Below are 17,178 nucleotides of genomic sequence, written 5' to 3'. Positions count from 1 at the left end.
AAATGAAAGCCTTGGTAGTTTAGAATAAACACAACTCATAACACATATTTTTGTTAATATCACATTGAATAATATTATTATTATCACACACACACACACACTCACACACACACACATATATAACACCCTTCTACATGAATTCTCATCTATATTACTACCAACATCATCTAGAGACTTTATTCATAAAATCTTGTGTACAAGGTCTATTCGGGGTACATTTTATCAAAAAACTTGCTTAAAGTGTGCATGCCGCAATTGTGGTGGAATGACATTACTAAGAAAATGCATCGACATGGTTGATGAGTATGAATTTTGGAGGAAGAATTTTAACATGAAAATATTAAAATATGTCACATACAATGTTTTTGGGGGGAACGAATGGAAGAATATACAATTGTTCACTTCTCAGGTTAGTAATGAGTACATAAATAATATATTTTCTTTCAAATTTTAGTTTGATGGTAGGATTTAAACCTTGTAGAATTTTTTAATTGTAATATTGTATGTGTGTGGGGGGTTGGGTGTTTATTATAGTTCGACCAAGTGTGCATATGTGACTTCACCAAGGAATTCTATGAAAAAACCTAACTATATTTGTAGCATGTCCATGTGTCTTAACAAAAGGATGTGCCTTTCTGATTATCTAGAGATATGATTACCATTGCTAATATATTATCAATGTTGTAATTTGTACATAACTGCACCATTCAAGCACAAAATGTGATTCAAATCCAATACTATGACTCATAGAATGTTAGTATAATGGTCGATATCAAATAAGGCATGGGTTAGATAGTAGTGAAGACAATTAGGTTATACTAAAGGGGTATCGCTTCCACATAAGTGATGACAAGTTCCGTGAATTATCTTATTTTCAATTTATTTCAGTCGTTATAAAATTTGTTGAAGGAGAATAGTATAGATGGATCAAAATTTGATTTTCTCAAATGGTTGTGATGGCAAGTTCAAAAGGGCATTTCTATGTCAATGGTTGAGTATGTTGCATAAAAAAGAAAGGTACTACATATTTGGAACTATTTTGAGACTGGACATGGGAAATGTGAGAATTATGGGGTAGGCACACGCACTAAAACTACATTATGCAGGAAATACATGAATTTCACTACTACTCTTGTCATTCTAGATGCAAAATCCATTGTCAATTAGTGTTATTTCTTTATGGGGGAGGGAGAAAGAATAGAAGAATGACAGTCAACCAAGAAACCACATGTATATACATTTTTTTGGGAGATAGCCTCTGTCTATCAACCACATTTATATGATTACAAAACCTAGGGAACTCATGGATTTCTTTTAGTTCAAACATCAATCAATGTTATACTTGAAATATGGATGATAAAAATCTCTTGCTTCTATGCAGCATGTGGTAGTGGTGAATGGTATAATTGTGAATCAGCAAGTTGGGTTGATAGTTGTGATCATATCCTACTCTCCATTGGTCAACATATAACTAGAGAATTATCATAGTTGGAGGAGGACCAATCAATTATTTTAATAGATTATGATCACATCTCAAATCTTGTATAACCAAGTTTGATGAATACTTTATTTATTTTTATTTAGTATGACCATATTATGATTTTTTTATTTAGTGGACTCACATCTTGGAACTCAATTTTTTTTGCAGGGCACATATATGCAATGGTTTCCCTAAAAGGTAATTACTATTGATTGGCACATTGTGTAAAGGGAAAGGAGGCCCTAACTTTTGAATTGACAGGCTTTGAAGTAATCAATTTTATGATTAGGTAAATGGCTATCAAATAAGACTATCTAATATAGAGGGAAAGAACATGGAAGAAGAAAGGATTTATATTTGAGGATTATAGGCTAAGAAAATTTTCATACCACTATACAAAATTAGTTGTTGGTACAAACCACCAAGTACAAAAAATGCCAAGAAATAACTAATAAAAGGTATGGTCATTCCTACATAACTGTGAACATGAGAAGTTAATGGGGACCATAAGTATAAGAAGCAATGTTGATGGGTTTCTTGAATGACCATAGGTAAGTAGCTAGGTATGTGGTATGTTTTTTATTTTATGTTTGGTACATGGTATCTGATATGCTTTATTTTTAGTTAACTTAAATATGGCTCCTATCTATAATTAATTAATGTGTCTAGTTTTTCATTATTGTACCCAGGTTAACCTATGAACCATAGGCACATGAAGGCTCACTAATAAGGGAAACAATGTTTTTTCAAAACCACCCAAATTATCCTCGGAAATATATGCTTGTGATGGATTAAAATTTTTAGTCCTTATTTCACATCCATTTTAACTATTATTTTTCATTCAAACACCCAATAATCTTATGAATTTTTTTTTCTGGTGTGCCTACATTGTATAATTCATTTTTTATCGGCTCCTCCTAATATGCCTTATTCAAAATCTAAAAAAAAATAATTATTTTCATATGCCTTGTCATATGCACATTAGTTTCATTTATGTTAGTGAAACAAGGGTTTTCAACACATCCTTACCCATCAACTAGGTTTTTCATACTTAGCATTAGCCTAGTCCATTAACCTTTCTCTCCAGTCTTGTAAGTTAGTGATATTACTCCTTCTTATTCTTAACCTTAGCTAGCATATCTTACTACAAAGTAGCACAAGTGAGACTCTCCAAACCATTCAAAGGTCATACAAAAAAATAAAAAACCTTAGCCACTGACTAAGATTTTCATCTTCCGCAAAACTGAGGTTTTCAAATTCCACATTACTATTGTTTACAATTTCCACAAAACTAAAGTTTCTCGAATTTCACTTAAATATACATTGATGAAATTTTCCCACTATTGGTGATAGGATTTATATAACTTTACAAAAATTTAACATCATATTATCAAACATGAGATCATATGAGAAAAATAATAAAGTTATGGCTCATGTAAGTTGACCTACCATGTTTGACCACCATGGTTCAAGAGGATTCCTGTTAGCCATTGTTACTCATGAAAAAGGGTCTAACCACATGTGGACTATGAAGAAGGTTCTAGAAGGGTCAAATTTATAACTCTAGCTTAAGTTGAAGGAGTCAAACTTGACTCCTATTTGGCTATATATTTTTATAATTGGGTGACTACGAGTAAAAGGAGTTTCATTCTATTTTATTGTATATTGTTCATTACTAGGGCATAACAACTTGGGAGTGGGAGTGAGAGAGTATAATAGAGAGGGGTAGTGTTTATAGTAGCCTATCAAGCCATGGGCATTGGGTAACTCGATAAAGAGTGCCTTCTCCTTCTGTACTTTTATTATTTCCAATCCAAATAACGAGAGAGCAATGCAACCTCACCTTCCAACCAAGTTTTCTCCCATGCAGGTTTCCCAAACCATATATTATGTCCATTGTGGTTTAGGTGTTATTGCATTTCAATTTTCTATATTTTCCATATTTTTTTTCTATTACATGCATAAGAAAAAAAAATAGTAACTAATAAATCAAGAATATAAGAAAATTCACCCTCATATTAATGGTTACAATCTATTTTTATTAGATTTTTTGTCACGAATTGTCTAATGGGATACTCAAGACAGTTTATGAATCAAGGAATATATAGTTATTATATCCATATTTTTTATTATGATTGATTAATAATTTGAAGTTATAAGTTATGGAAGTTAGTTTTGTTGATGTGTCTTGGAGCTAGTAATCCCAAATAGTTATTCTCAGTAGTTCTTAGTAAAAACAAATATATATGAAGCTAGAGATCTTGGAATGAAGTGTGATTAGTTGTAATGAAATGAAAATGAAACATATTTCTCAAGTCCAAACTTCAATATTAGATATAAAAATTGGATGTGTGGCATACCATACATGTTTTTCATTTCGAAGGATGCCAAATTAGCAAATTTTGGGAAATTTATCATAACATTTCCTTGGAATATTAGAATTCAGCTAAGCCTATAGAAATGTGGAGTAGGCATATTAATATATTGTAATATGAAAATTCATTCATGTGCATAAATTGTATAGTTAGATTCAAGTGCAAGGTTGACTAGTGGGTCAATATTTGAATCAAAGTGTTAAATGGTACATCAAGTTAAAATTCACATAATTTTTTATGGAAGGTAAAAAGGGAGTATAAGGTATTGAAAAAATAATCATGTGTATTTGGGAATCTTCATAATTATTAAAATAACTTGGTTCAAATTTTACGATTTTAGTTATACCTTGATTAAGAAATAATGGAAATATCTACGTTTAATGGAGATGGGAATCAAGATGAAATTGATCCTATGGTTCCAACTGTGTCATTTGTTTATGGCGAAGATAGTAATTAATGAAGGAGTCTTGATAAAAAAATCTAGAGAATATGTCACATAGAAGGTATTAAAAGAATTGTTCTGAAATAGATGGATTAGGGACACAAAATAAGAGATGGAGCATAAAATTCAATACAAATTAGGAGAAACAAACAAATATATTAGGAGAAAAGAGGACAAGATGACAAAAGTATGAGCTTATAATAAAGCACTAATTAACAAGATTGAAAATGTAAAATAACAACAAATTAGAAAAGGGAAGTGGGAAAATGATGATACAATGGAAGAATTAAACAAGAAGATGAATAAAAAAAAAAGTGTGCAACTATAATTAATAAATTGTACATGGTGTTAAGAATGTGGAAAGGTTCCTACAAGAGGTTGAATCAAATATCATTATAAAATAAATGAGTAAAACTGTCGAAGGAGACCTAGATTTTGAATATATGAAAGAAGAGATGTGAACAAGAATTAAAGAATGAAGAAACGAATTGATGGAAAATATCACCATTCAACATTAGAAAGATGAAAAGATTGAATAAGTTCAAAAAAAAGTATTGTCTTGAGGAAATTGAGCTCAATATTCAAGATAAAAATGTCAAATATGACAGAATTATATCCAAATCAAGTAGTGTTGAAGATAAAGCATAAAAGATATAGTATATCACTGTCTCTAAAGAGAATACTAATGATATGTATGCATATAATGGAGGGAAACAATCAAAGGTGAATACATAATGATAGTCACATTTCCAATGGATTTCAAAAGAAGGAAAATAGGTTATGTTTTGGAATTACCAAGGAATAAGATAGAATAAAAAATGATATTAATGGAAAAGGGCACCATACGACTATTATTTAATGTTATACTAATATATACTAACAACTACAACTAATTGGAGAAGTGAAAATAAAAACACATGGAATGAAAACAATAGAAATTATGCAACAATTACGGATTAAGGATTAAGTCTAAAGATAATTAAATATGGTTGGATGGATCATCATTAGGGGCTACAAAATAGTAGGAATATAAGGAAATTGTACTACTTGATTCAAGTGACATGTAAAATCCTCAAAGAAAAAACTTTGAGGATTAAGATTGTGAAAAGAGGTTACTTTGATATGAAATCAAGGTAGGAATATATGACAGTGAAGGTATATGTAACTTGATCCAACTTAATAGAGGAACCACAAGTGCAATGAGTTTGGGAGAGATATATATATAGGTCCATATAGTAATTATTAATGGGAACATAATATTTGAATATATGAATGTATTGGGGAATTTGGAGAAGTTTTTTAATATTATGTACCTTCTCCAAATTTCTATTATATTTTGAGGAGTTGTGGTTCATGCTCACATCTTATGTATATTTTTTGTACCTTATTTTATTATCTTGTTTTAAGGATTTGGTACATAACATTTAAAAACAACAAAATTCATCTACTAGGAAGAGGCTAAATTAAACCTCGATAACGTGACATGATATGCTTACTTATTTTATTGTGACATTATGTTTAATCTCTTTTAGCATAATAAACTACATGGAATTATTTTACACTCTAATATTACATGTTTTATACTTGCAATATTAAATTCTACTTATTTCTCTTTATGCAATAGTTATAGTTTGCTTTATCTACTATTATTTTAGTTTACCATTGTCGAAGTATTGTTTCAGTTTTAGTTATAAGGTATACATGCTTCTAGTAAATGCATTATATTAATAGTTGGTTTATTGAATTTATGGTTATTCTATTGAATATAATGGATTCACTTTTGATTTATCTGCAAATAATGATAAGTCATGAAATAAATTTGTGCTTTGTTTGTGACATTTAATTTATCAAGAACATTGGCAATGTTTGGTATTTATCCATGTTATATGATATATGGAACTTAAATTATGGTATTCAAATATGTGCCACTTATGTATTAGAATTAGGGTTACCAATCTTTAAATTTGCATTTGAGTTTTCATTATGTTACTACCATAATATTTTTGGTTTTGATATTGATATTGATTTATAGATATGAGGATGACTATATTTTTCAAAGATTATAATTGAAAAATACCAAGAATACCAACCTTTCCAAAAACCAAGGTTTATAGGTAACATGTGAATAACCTTTGTAAAAACATGGTAAGGATGTAGTGTGTGTGTTTAAATTTTTATATTTGTTGTTTTTGTGGAGAAAATAATTATCAAGTAATTTTTGTATATCACTTTTCCATATTAACCAATTTTCCATTTGGTGATACACAAATTAAATAAATTTTTTGAAAGGTAAGATTTGTAAATTACAATAATAATTTGAACATATTCAAATTCATCTCAATCCTATATTTAGACCATGTAAATCCTTTCATTATGGCTTATTTATTGATTCTTTTTTATGATTTAAAATTCTTCTCTTCAACATAACCTCATGTGATATTAGTTCACATCAAAGTTTAGCTTATGATTAGTGAATAATGGTGATTCCATGATTGCACCATCCACTTAATGCCTTGTGTCAGTGAAATAAAATTTAGGTTGCATTTACCTTCATATTTTTATATTAATTTTCCATTCTAATAATTATCATAAAATAATGACAAGTTTTTTCTTAGAATGACATGTTTCCTAGTGCATGATATGTCATCCATATTAGTATAATAATACAAGTTTGAAACATTTACATGATGGTTGTATTCAAATTTCAATATAAACCCAAATTTATAACAATGTTTTAATGGTTATTAATTATATGAGAGAAAATGTCTATTAGTTAGTAAGTTAGTAGTAGTAAATCGAATTATTCATTTTGATTCATGGATGAGTTTTAATTCTGAGGTTTTAAGAATGTTTAAATTTATTTTTTATTTTATTTTAGTTTAGTAGAAAGATAATCTCTCTCAATTGAAAATTTAAAGTGTTACATGTAGTTTACCAATTTTGACCATTAAATTTTACGATAAGCTTATCCTAGCCTATACTAGTTATAATGTTATTTATTATATGATATTGTTGAATTTCTCATTATTCCAAAATAAAAAAATTTACCTTGGAAATGAGGAAAGGGGTCTACTATCCTTACCCTATAAACTATGAATAGATAACAACAATGAGATTATAAGATTAGGATATGATATATGTTTATCTTACCCCATAATCAAACAACATATAAAGTATATGGTGTTATTTACTTAGAAGAAGGATTAGGTGACATATCTACCGCTACCCCTATCCATTATCATAAGTTAGATGAAATTATGATTAAAAATGTGGAGTCAAATGTTCTAAATACACCCCTTAATCCATATTAGACAGGTTATTCTTCATTAATGGTGATAAAATTAGTGTGAAACTAGTTTAAAACTTAGTTCAAATTCCTTATTATTCTTGTCTTCCATTATTATATGTTTCAATTACACATTGTAGTAAAATATCGAAGCTTATTTGATGGAATTTCTCCACCCAACTAACCTTCGAAGAATTAATCATTTTAATACAATGTCATTCCTACCCTAACACATGTTGAGTATATCTATGTTATTTTCAATAACATGCCATGAAGATAATCTACATTAGTAATAGAAGATCTAGATAAAGACTCATTTCTCCCATGAAGACAAAAAAAATATAACTCAATTAAATAACTCAAAAACTACAAACATTGATGTATTATGAAATAATCATCATCAACCCATCCACTTCAATTGAAATACTTCCATTGAAAAACTTTTTGAGTGATTATGTAACACAAAAAAAAATCTAGAGCACATATCACTTTTTCATTTTGGACTTCCATTTTTTCATTTAATCCAAAAACATCTACTCAATAACCACCCAATAAACACTTGAATTTCTACATGGATGGCTCAGAATATGGTTTCTACTTGCATGACTCTCTGAATGACTCAATGAGAGAATGATCCAAGTACAAACATGTAAAAGTGCTTGAAGACTTCTATACTTTATTTGTGTTTCATAATCACTCTAAAAGTTCCCTATTTAATATTTTGACTTTTTCAACTCACAAATATTCACACATTATGATAACGTCATCCTTTACTGTGAAAATTTATTTTTGCTTTTACTAAAATTTATTAAGATATGAATGGATAGATACTTGTATTAAGCTTTTGTTTTTTTTTAATGTATTATTTATTGATTGATACAGGTGGAAATATGATCAAAATCTGTGATATAAGTGAGTGAAATACATTTATATTCAATTTTTGTAGAAAAGAAAAACAAAGAAGAAATGTGACAAAATGTTTTTTCACAAGTACTCGAGGTAATTATATCTTTATTTTTTTGTGTTTTTCTAAAAAAAAATATTTGAGTCACATTTCTATATCTTTTTCCTTTCTAAATTCCCATACCAACACTTAAAAATACCATATGTGTTTATGGGTACAAGATGGAAAATGGTGATGATTCATGGTTATATTAGCTCAAAAATGTTGATGAGTCATTAATGACATTGGGATAATATAACCATGAATCAACACCATTGTAAATATTGAAATCAAGATCAATGGAAAAATTTGTTCACATCTGTAATAGTGATTTTCATAGGGAATAATTATAGAGTTGTGGGATAGGGGTGGCATCGCAAAATTTATCCCCTAAATATGTCAACATTAGAAATGTTGCCTTAAGGAGGATACTCAGATGGAAATAGCCATGTTATGAAGTATTATGCAAATAATATGATCTGAGGTTAAAATCGCTTTGATTTGGCCTGTGAGCCATGTATTAGCGAACATGTGGTTTCAACTCGAGGTCATAGTGGTAGTGGTCAAAATCGACTCTATGTCACACAAGTAGGAGCTTAGTCTGATTGTTGATTCTTCTAGTCACAAATAAATAAAACATTAGAAATATTGATTCCATTTCTTTAACATTTATTTATCAACCTTTGTAACATCATTGTTACTTCACTATTTTTTTAAATTTGATGGAAAATAATGTTGAGCATGGATATTTATCTGGATTTAATGGCTCCTAATACCATCAATTAAATGATGCTTTAAGAAGAGATAATAACAAACACATGTTGAAAATTTGATATACTTGAATGCAGATATATTAACTTTCTTAGAAGTAAATATTCATATAATGATCTTTATAAAATGACATCTAGTTCAAAATAAAATGAATTTCTTAGAAGATCTAATTTTGACTTGTAAACATTGAAACTATGTCATGTAAATGTCATTTTTACACCACATATAATAATTCATAAAACATAATAATATATAAAATATATTACACACATTCTTTTACCTAAAAATATATATATAAAAACACGATAATACATAGTAACACATTATATCTACCCTATACATTTTAAAATAATAAGCAATTTAAAATGCCATCAAACATTTCATTCTAATATTACATTAGACACTTTTTCAACATATGCAATGAAATGAAAACATTACTAATGTAATAACCATAACATGTCACCTCTTGTATTTACCCATAATGAGTGCTCTTTAGACATCGAAATGCACCACGTCATTTAATATTTATTATTCCATCCACTTTCATGCTCAAACAAGATTTTCAACAATAAATTAACTTGAACACTTAGACCATCTAATACTAAATAAATATGAGAACCATGCTAATTTGTGCTTACATTTTCAATAACAAATTAACTTGGACACTTAGACTATCTAATACTAAATATTTAACTTGTTCCCTTGTTAGACAACATCCACACACCTTTCTCATAAAATAACATTTTCCATCTTTTTTTTTTCATATTTTCCATCTCTCCCCCTTCATCTCTTCATAATCGATTATGAAAATAATAAATCACATAACTCTCAACAAAACATTTACTATCACCTCCACTCAACTCCTTTCAAAAATAACATAAATATCACAACAATATTTTAAAGTGTTTTACCATCTCCTTCAATTACAAATGGAAAAACTAAAACATAAAAGTTTCTATGGAAGTAGGGAAAAAATAAAAATAAAATCCTAATGGGAAAATATATTATTTATTACACACTTTGAAATAAAGGTGAAGATAAAACTTCAAAATATTTATTTTCTAACTCCTTAACATCGTGAGGGGGTGGGGGTTAGCATTTAGAATTAAACCTGTCAAAGTCCTTCCTCCGGTTTCTGGCCCATATCAAAAGTGCTAAAATAAATTACCCTTCAGAAAGGTATTTAAATATCAAAGTCACTCATCAATCATGAATGTTAGATTAAATTTCTATATTTCAAAATAAGGGAAATATTTTTAATAACCTATCAATATTTTTTTATGTTCTTCAAATTGACATGTATTATGTGCCGACCATAAATAATAGCAAGGCACTAGCTACTCATGTTTCATTCTTGGTGATCTCAAACATTTGTTCTTAATGTGATTCCATCTACTCACATTTATAAAGCGATACCTAATTTTGGATTCATATATTTTGACTCAACTATCGAAATTGATTTCCCGTTGTGATTTATTTGATCAAATGTTCAATCTATATGTCTTGTCTCATACAATAAACTGAGCTAGACCATGTACTATATATATATATATATAGATATATCCAAAACGCCACTATGAGCTTCGTTGACTTGATGTTCCACCTTTGTTCATCTTTTAATAATTATACTTTTTCATCAGAATAATAAGGTTGGAAATTGATACCCTAATTTGGTCTTATAACACCTCACGCAGGGCGTCGAAGCGCATTATATACCCATTCAACAACTTTGAGTATGCTCTCACTCCTCCATGATTATCCTCAAGCACTCTTCCTTGCGTCCACTTTTTCCCTTTTCATTTAAATTGCAGCCAATCATCCATAAAGTACAAGTTATTTTCCAACACTAGAATTTCAAGGTATTCTTTATTATCCTCCTCAAATATTTATTTTCATTTTATGTTTTAGACTATGCATTATTTATTGTAAGAGTCCTTGAAGTAAGTGAAAGCTAGAGCCTTTCTAGTTTCCTTGAATGTTACAAAAAATAATTCAACAAAGAAATAAATAACCTATCAAGAAATATGTAGTCAAATCCTATGGCATCTTTCTAATGCAGAATTTTGTCGCCCTCTATTTTTATTTTCATGTTTAGCTTGGGTTCGAAATGCTACTATGATGAATGCTTTGATTTCCTTCACACGCTGGAAAATCTCCACTTGATCTTTTGTTGGCATTTACTTGTTCCAAGTAACATGTTTTGAGGATTTTCTTTGGATTCTAATGAGCAACTTGAATAGGTGTGAATTATCTATTATTCCATGAATTATTTTTTGGTATATTCGTATGGTAATATTATTTTCTTTCTCAATTAATTACCAAAACGGTATCGATAGGATATTATACCAATATAATCCCTCTCAAAATATTGGAAATGTGTTACCACATTGTTATTGTTCAACCCAACTGATGATGAAGTCTCATGTTATTATGGTAGCCCATGAGTGTATTCTGAAGGATAAGGGGTTGAAGGATATAGAAAACCCCTTCATAGCTTAAAATTCTTTTGTTAATCGGTATTCTTATGAGTAGGTGCACATGCACCCAAATAGATATTGATTTCAATTGTTCTGTGTTTCCCTATGAATGTTTCCATTGTATTATACATTAAAAATTACTGCATTTATACTCAGGGATGTTGAAAAGGATCTGTTAGTCATATAAAATATAGAAGAGCTTAAATATTCTTTTAGTTGAAAACAAAATTGGACTAGACCTTTGCCTCATGCTACCATGAACATGAAAATATTGTTCTAGGTTAATGGATTAAGTCTTTATTATTTTTATCTTGATGTGAGACAAATGCAAAACAACATAATTGGAAAAGCATAAAATATTTGTAATCCTAAGTTTTGAAAAGAAAAAATATTCTAAAGTTTTATTCATATACATAAAATTATCCAATAAATAATCTATCAGATTAAAAGTTATGATTGTTTTGTTTTAATATGAAGTTATTTTTATTTCTTTCACCAATAAATATGTTATTTTTTTTTTAATTTATGTGTTTACTTATTCTATTATTTTTATTCATTGAATAGGTTTAAAACTTGAAAAATGCATCCTATTTGTCGAAGTGAGAAGGATAAAAAGAAATTGTCAATTGTTGATGTGTTTGGTCTCCCACAACATTCTAATGAACCATGTAATCTTCAAAATAAAGTTTTTTCTCATCTACATAAAGATGATGAATTAGATGGTGTAGAGCTTTCTAAAAGAGAAAACAATTCAAAGAAATGCAAAGGAATATTCAAATATAAATGGAAGAAAAGATTGTAATGGTAGTCAAAGGGTAAAATGTTCTTAGTGTGTTAAATTTAGAAGAGACAGTCCATTTGCAAAAGAGGGAAGTACCACTCTTCAAGTTAGTGGTCTAGGTGGCCATGCAAAATAAGAAGCTCATAAATTCTCTTTACAACTTTTTGAGGGATAAAGCAAAGGAGGTAATATTCCAATCACTAAACATGTAAAACTAATGCTAGATACTAAGAAGGAGACAATTATATCAGTGATTGAAAACTTGTATTTTGTTTCTATACATGATTTATCTTTAGAAATATATAAGTCAATGTGTGAATTGAATAGGTATATGCACTCCACACATGCCTCTAATGGATGAATATTATGCATACACAAAATACAACATCAAGAAAAGAGTTTCTTCAAGGTTATAAAGAGGTGCATTGGAAAAAATTGAAAGATGAGATTTTATATAGCCCATTTTACTCAATTTTAGCTGATGAAAGCACTGATCGAATTATGGAACACCATTTGATTTTTTATACTACATATTTGAAAAATAGAGGAAGAGGTCAATGGCTAACAAGGTTTATATGTTTTCTTGAAATAAAGGATGGAACAACTCAATATATGTATGATGCAGTGAGAATTATTTTGGAAAAATTGTATCTATCTTTGATGAAGTTAGTTGGTTTTGGCTCAAATTGTGCATCTTCCATGAAGGGTATTCATGAATGTTTATCTTCTAATATTTGTCACGATGTTTCTCATTTATTATATATCCATTGCATATCTCATAGGGAAGCATTAAGAATCAATGATGCTCTATCTCATTTTCCATAGTTACAATATATTGACAAATTTCCAAAGAAAATTTATTCATGGCTTGGGAAATCAATTAAAAGACATGGTGAATTGAAAAGGCTAAGAAAATAATTTTAAATCACTAAGTTAAAGGTCTTAAAAATTATAAAATTAGGTGGTTCTATAGACAAATGGTTCTTGGAAAGACTTGTTAAACTCATGCCTTCTTTGTTAAAGGATTGGGAGTTAGGGGAGAAAAAATGTATGAGTTGACAAGAATATTTCAAGTGCACACAACAATTTTTCATCCATTTACTTGCATATATTCTCATTGAATTAAATAATTTGAATCAAAATTTCCAAGAGGATCATGTTGATATTACATCTATTGCCACTCCTTTCGATGTTTTTATTAGCATTGTAATAGCCCTGGTGAAAAAGTTCATGTAATAAAATTTAATAAAGGCAAAATAAGACCACCGTTAAGGGACACTTATTCCAAGTGGAATGTTGGGAAAAGATAGCCTAGTTGGTGCCAATGGATGTGTTTTGTCTAAGGAAATTGGAAAAGTCTAAGTCAAAGGTATCGAAAGGTAAAAAGGCATTTTTGGCACATTTATTTATGGAAATAAATGAAATTAGGAGAAAATTAAGGTGAAAGGTCACAGGTTGCATGTGAGGAGGAAATTGAAGGAAAATAATGGATAATGAAGAAAATAGAGGCCTCATTAATAAAAACACTTCCGAGGATCAATTAGTAACATTTTTTCATTTCAAGTTCTGGAGCTCTCTCATTATTCTCTCTCTTTCTCACTATTGGCCATTTAGAATTTTCTTGGAGCACTCTAGCTTTAGATCAGGGAAGGAAAAGGAAGCAAAGGGAAAGGAAGGAAGGTAAAGATCAAGGAAGGGGGGGAAGGATTAGGTAGCTTCGGCAGGAATACTTGCAAGTAACACATTTCATGTGTGATTTCCCCACTAGTTTTGACATGCATGGATTTCCATGTTGGTGTAAAGTTCTCTTGCTATTGGTGTATGGTTCTCTTGATGTTGGTGGCATGTTTTTACCAGGTTATGACAGTGGTTTTCAGTCTAGTCTTGCATTTTTATGGATTTCATGGTATGTTGGTATGTTTATCTCGGTTTTGAGCTTTGGTTTGTCGAATGGATTTCAAAATCTGGGGCAGAGGTGGTATCAAGGTTCATTCCTAGAGGCCTAGGAATCCCTTAACTGATACACGGTAAATCTTTAGGGATAAGTCTCAGTTTAGGGCCTAGGGATTAGGGTTTGCATTGTGGTAAAACCTTAGAGACTAGTCTTGGTTTAGGGGCTAGTGATCCGGGATTGGATTATGGTAAATCTTGAGAGATAAGACGACAAAAAATTCCTCAAGGATAGTGATGGATTTTGGATGGAATTATAAGTTAGGTTGAATTGTGACTGGAGCATCGATTTTGGTGTGATCACGGGTTAGTGAGGGTGTAGGTGGTTTACCCTCTGGATTCCCTTGGTTTTCTTGGATTGGTTTATCCATGAGATACCACATTCATGCTTGGAATATGGCACAAAGGTGACTGGATGAAAGACATATTTGGTTCATCTATCTCTAACGTCAGGCAGTACATGGAATGCCTGAACTTGGTCGGATTTTCCTACGATTAGATAAATCTAAGTTCTATTTATTTTTCACTTGTTTTTATATGGATTTAATGGTTGTTATATCTCTATTGTTTACATGGTTTTATGCTCGTTATAGGCATGGTTAATTTACTGGTTCATGTCATGGTTATCTCACATATTTGCATGTAATTGTTAAATTGATGGATGCAAGACCTAATTGAAGTTATAATACTTCAATGGAGAAGCGGATGATCATTCTTTTCTTGTTTCATAAGTGTTTTTAGTCATTCATGTTATGTCTTGTATTCTAGACTTGTAGCTTGCATTGATGCCAAATGTTTGAAAAAATGTCAATCATGATAGGGGATGGCCAGGCTTAGTCCTGAGCTTTATTTCTATTTTATTAGCTTTGTCATCATGTCTTTGATGGATTCTAGAATTTATAACAAGGTCTAGGCAGTGGCCGAAATTCTAGGCTAGAAAAATGCCATGAATTTTCTAGATGCTGGATAGGTTTGCTGGGAAAATCCCATGGATGTTGGCTTGTAGGCCTGTGAGAGTGTCGAAAGGTCCCTGGACATTGGCATGCCTATATCATGAGAGTGTTCAGAGATTAAGATGCATAAAATATCAGTGGGACCCAGGGGCAGGATGTCTGAGTTGTTGAGATGTCTCCTGGGGTTGTTGTTGCTAATGTGTAAGGTCTGGTTGACGTGTTTCATCAATTTGATTTCCTTAAGGTCATCAAGGAGGTTTAATCGTGTATAGTGGCATCACTCATCGCATGTTTACCCTGATTGGTCGGTCACTTGGGTAGATGTGGGAGGAGGGTGGTTATAAATTGGAATCAGAGTGTGGTTGCACTCTCCTTGGGTGAATGTGTTTTTCATGCATTCATGTCGATTGCACATGTGTCAATCATCCTTGAATTCTTGTTGCATAAGGATGGTGTTGGTCACAGTTGTACTGATGTCATCATGGGGATAAGGATGTCGTTGTGTGAAGCACATTGTCATGAGTTTATGACTAGTTACATGTTGTTATACGTTTCTTACATTTGTTATTTTATATGCTTGGTTACATTCTCGTATGTTTGGTTACATTCTTGCATGCTTGGTTACATGTATCATTCTTGTAGGTTTGGTTAGAATTATCATTGTGCATGCTTGATTATATGTGTCCATGTGTGTCTGTGTTCAAGTACATATTTCTTGTGCATGTTAATGTTTGCATGTGGTCAGTATATAATGGTGTTATGGTTGTGGTTTTCATGCATGTAGTCATTGTATATGTGTAGCTGACATGCTCATGCGTTGATGACTACTCCCTATCTAGAATGATGGACATATGGTTACATGACTATGTGTTATATTTTATATGTTGTCATGATTATGTTGTACATGTATCACGCCGATTTGATGATCTTGAAAATGAGATATCCTCCACGAACTATACTAAGGTACTTTGATTTATGGTGATTCGGTTTATCTGACATAGTATGCATTGCAAGAAAGAGATCAAATGGCTAGCAAGATGGTAGACTACAAATACTCTCCCTATGAATCAAATGAGCAATGTGTGGTTGGGATGTCTTCTGATTTGACAGATACATTGAGAATCTTGAAGGAGTAAATAAGGAATTGTAAGGAAGACAAGGAAAAAATCATGTAGGAACAAGAGAAACAAGTAGAGGTTAATGAAATATTACTTCATATTTTGTTAGAATTGTAGCGATAGGGACCACTTTTGATCAACCATGAGCATGAGGGAAAAAATAATGGGGCATATGGCTATGGTGGTCATAGGTCAGACATAAATGACACAATCAAAGATGGCAAGTTGTTGGATACTTCAAAGAGGAGAGGTGATGGACACAAGTATTATTCTACTTCTAGTTGAGACATGCATCATGATCATCATCATTATCATCCTTATAGGAGGAGTGATAGGGGGTACTTTTCATATAATTTTAAGAAAGAAAATCCACCTATATTTGATGGAGAGATGAAGAAATCACAAGATGAAGAGGCATGGTTGCTTGGTATGAGGAAATTCTTCAGATTGCATGACTATTTAGAAAACATGAAAGAAAAGGTAGCCACTTTCAGTCACAAAGGTAAAGAAGATATTTGGTGGGAATATGTGAATAATGTTAAAGGTATACATGAGGATGATTTGACTTGGCGTGAGTTTGAGAGGCTCTTCAAGAAGAAGTT

Source organism: Pinus tabuliformis, chromosome 3_2 (genome assembly GCF_031772625.1).
Source record: "Pinus tabuliformis cultivar Carrire ecotype Pingquan chromosome 3_2, CPIR1, whole genome shotgun sequence".
Lineage (NCBI taxonomy): Eukaryota > Viridiplantae > Streptophyta > Pinopsida > Pinales > Pinaceae > Pinus > Pinus tabuliformis.
This window is presented reverse-complemented; position numbering follows the sequence as displayed.